Here is a 3,797-nt window from a genome sequence, read left to right as displayed (position 1 = left end):
TCCCACCTTTCTCCCCTTTTCTCTCCTTTTTTTCCTCTCTCTTTTTTTTCTCTCTTTGTGGTGTCCTCATCAGAATATTGTACTGTTGGGAAATTGAAGTATTGATTAGGTTGTTGGTAATTTTGGTATTGCTTATTTCATTTATAAAAATAAAATAAATAAAACTATACTAAAAAAAAGGGAACACAGGAAACTGCCTTATGCCGAATCAGATTAGCCCAACTTTGCCAGTATTGTTGACTGACTGACAACAGCTCTCCAGGGTTCCAGGCATTATTTCCTAGTCCTAGAGATGGGTATTGAATCCAGTTCTTCCTGCATGCAAAACAGGTGCTCTACTACTATTATTTTACCCACAGAGGTAACCATCTCCCAGAGCTGGTTCATACATTACTTGCACTGTCAGAGACAGGCGCCATCTGTATAGAAGTAAAAGTATCTCTGTCTCTCTTCCCACAGGAACTACCTGCTCTTATCATTATCAACAGTGATACAGGATAACAGTTCAGGCCCCAATTAGGTGATTCAGAAAACAACCAGATTTGCTTTGGATTGATTTGGAGGCTGTTCAGTTCAACCTGGGCCCAAATCTGAATCTTGATCAAGAAATCTGAAGCTTAATGCCTCCCATTGAAAATAACTGGAAATCAACAACTGGCTATAATGTGTGTGTGTGTGTGGGGGGGGGATATTTGTTTTCTATTTGACAAAACTGGATGATATCTGCAGGCAAATTTGAGAGCCAGTCTGATTTAGTGGTTAGAGTGCTAGACTGGGACTTGGCAGACCTGGGTTCCCGTCCCCACTTGGCTATCAAGTTCACTAGGACACTTTGGGCCAATCACTGACTCTCACCCTAACCTACCTCTCAGGGTTGTTGTCAGTATAATATGGAGACGAGGAGGAAGACCATGTGAGCTGCCTCAGTTCCTTGCAAATAAAATAAATAAAAATAGAACTTGACCAATATGATGGATAGGTGAAGGGTTTTATGTGTGTGTGTGTGTGTGTGTGTGTAAAATCAGAATTAGAGAAATTGGCAGACATAGATGCCCCTACAGGGAGGATCAAATCTGCTAATTTTCAGATGAATATGTCCAGGGACGGGAGTGTTTGTTTTTCTTCCAGTAGCCTTTGCAGTTTAAGGATTACAAAAAAAGAAAGATGCACATATCCCCTGATTCAGTTTGGAAATCTCCTGCATCTTTTTGAAGCAGACTGATCCAGTATTGGATTTGGGATTTCGCTGAAGCCAATACACATCCTTATTAGAAAAAATATTCATATTCCATCAGACCCCCAGATTAAAATGTTGAGACCATTACCTGCCAGGGTTGCTGATTATTAAGCTTCCTTCTCTCTCCTTCCATAATTGCCTTGCTTTTGGATGTAGAGGAATGCATGGCCTGTAAAGCATGAGCCACAGCATAGGCAGCATTGTAGATGCTGTAGCTGTGGCCTGTTACACTCTTTGGGAAGATATGTTCAGGAAGGCTCTCCAGCTTCTCCTCTCCAGTGCAGATATTCCCACTCATACTGCCCAGAACAGAATCTGGAAATGTACAGCGAAATGCCTGAGCCCAGAAGTCCTTGATAAAACCATCTCCCTTAGCACTGGAAGGGTTTCTGCTCTGAAGAAATTGTTGGAATCCTGGAAGTTCATTGGAGTGAAGTGCAAATGATATAGCACCATGGAAGTCTCGTATATCCCAACTTCTTTTGCTGACAATGTCTTTTAACTCCATCCCAACTGTTAGTATCCAAACCTTGCCTTTGGACTTTTTCACTGCATCTTTACTTACCAAATATATCAAAAATATCATAGAATGTGCATCCCCATAGGAGACCAACACATTGGCTCTGCTGTCCGTGACCTTGTAATAAAATTCCAGTGCACATTTTATAATTTCTCCCTTGTAAGCATCATAACATAAATATAAACTTGTGAATGATTCCACGACAGCAAAACAGATGCCTCTGTTGGAGAATTCTGGAAGCATTATATGCATGAACCACTCCAAGTTCTCCCCATTTGCAGCAATGAATGCAATCCATCTCCAATTGAAATGGTGGAGTAACTGGAGAATCCCCCTGTATTGATGGAATCCATTTGGAACCATCTGGTAGGAGGAATGGAGATGGTTGTTCCCCATTTCAGTTGTAGCAGAGCCATACATAAGCTAAAGAGAGAGGGAAGGAATAGGCAGAACATTGTTCAGTATGACATACTGTAGGTGTTTTATGTGCATGAGACAAAGAAAGTGCATTTGTACAGAAGTGTATATTTAACCTTCTATTAAACATTTTCATAACCTAGCTGTAATGACGTCCCCTACATAGTTGTTGAGAGCTTTCTTGAGACCCTACTTTGCTGAGGAAATCATACAATTCTATATAAAGCACATTTTGTTCTCCTCTTTCAGATGTTACCTTTTGCTCTGTAAGTATTATAAATAACATTTTAAGTGAATAATGTGGTTCTTTCAAATACAACCTTTCTATCACACCCAGGGGGCGGTGACACAGATTTAGAATGGAATGTTGCCATTCCCAGGCAACCAAATGGTTCCTTTGCATTTATGTAAATGAGGTGTGGCACCCAGATTTGAAGAAATGATTTACACAACTCTTCTGTATTGCATGAAATCATATTCTGTGTTAACAGAACAGAGTATGGGTGCTTCCAGACAAGGCATTTATTGTGCACTCACAGTGACAAATTTTGGATTTATAGAGGGTGGGGGTGAAGTGCGTAGATGGGGGTGAGGTGGGTAGACAATGTCATGTTCAATTTGTTGCCAGTTTGTATTTTGTCACTGTGTCTTCCATCTTACAAAATAAATAAATAAATAAATCTGTAAAGGAAGAAACGATGCAATATCTGAACAATGCGTTTTGATTGTTAGCATTACAGCCCCTCTGTCTGGAAGCACCTTGTAAGAAATAAAGGTAATGGAGATGCTACAGTGGCCTGAGCTACTGTAGAGATTTTGGGTTGGATCCAGACTTAGTCATACTTTGAAAAGTCTCACTATAATCAATGGGACTTAAGTTAGTCATGACTAAATTTAGTGCCATTGATTTTAATCAGTCTACTGAAAGTATCTCTGAATTTAGGATCCAAGCCAATATGCCTTCACGGGTTGATATTCATGAATATAAAGTTACATACTAGTCATATCTTTCCCCTGTTGGAAAGAATCATAAACATTGCTTCCCTTGATATGCTTTTGCTATTCATGCAAAATATATTCTCTGCTTGTTGACATGAAACAAACCCATCTCTGCCTACCTATGACAAAGTCTCACCTGGCATGAAAAACCATATCCAAACCGTACGTTTTTCTCCTCCCTGAAAACACTCCTCCTACCTGTGGAATCTTGTAGATGCCCAAAACATTTGGTATGTCTTGGGAGACATCAGAGACCAGTTCCTCAATGACTGCCACAAGATTGTCATGGATCTCACACTGGTAGTTGGGGACAAGTTTGTTGTTTGGAGAAATCAGTTGCATTGTGGCGTGATAGATCCGCCTTGGACTCAGAGAACTGTCATAAATTTTGAATCCCAGGGTAGTATTGGGTAATATCTGGGGATTTTTGTTGATCTCGTTTACAGCAAATGCCAAAGCCAGGATGTGCTGGTAGTTCTCAGTCACTACACTACAAAGACAGATACATAGATGATAGATAGACAGATAGATAGATAGATAGATAGATAGATAGATAGATGATACATAAGATAGATAGATAGATAGATAGATAGATAGATAGATAGATAATGATGATGATGATGA

This window comes from Heloderma suspectum, chromosome 6 (assembly GCF_057233095.1).
Source record: "Heloderma suspectum isolate Gila_16-S chromosome 6, 16-S_ref, whole genome shotgun sequence".
Taxonomy (NCBI): Eukaryota; Metazoa; Chordata; class Lepidosauria; order Squamata; family Helodermatidae; genus Heloderma; species Heloderma suspectum.
This window is presented reverse-complemented; position numbering follows the sequence as displayed.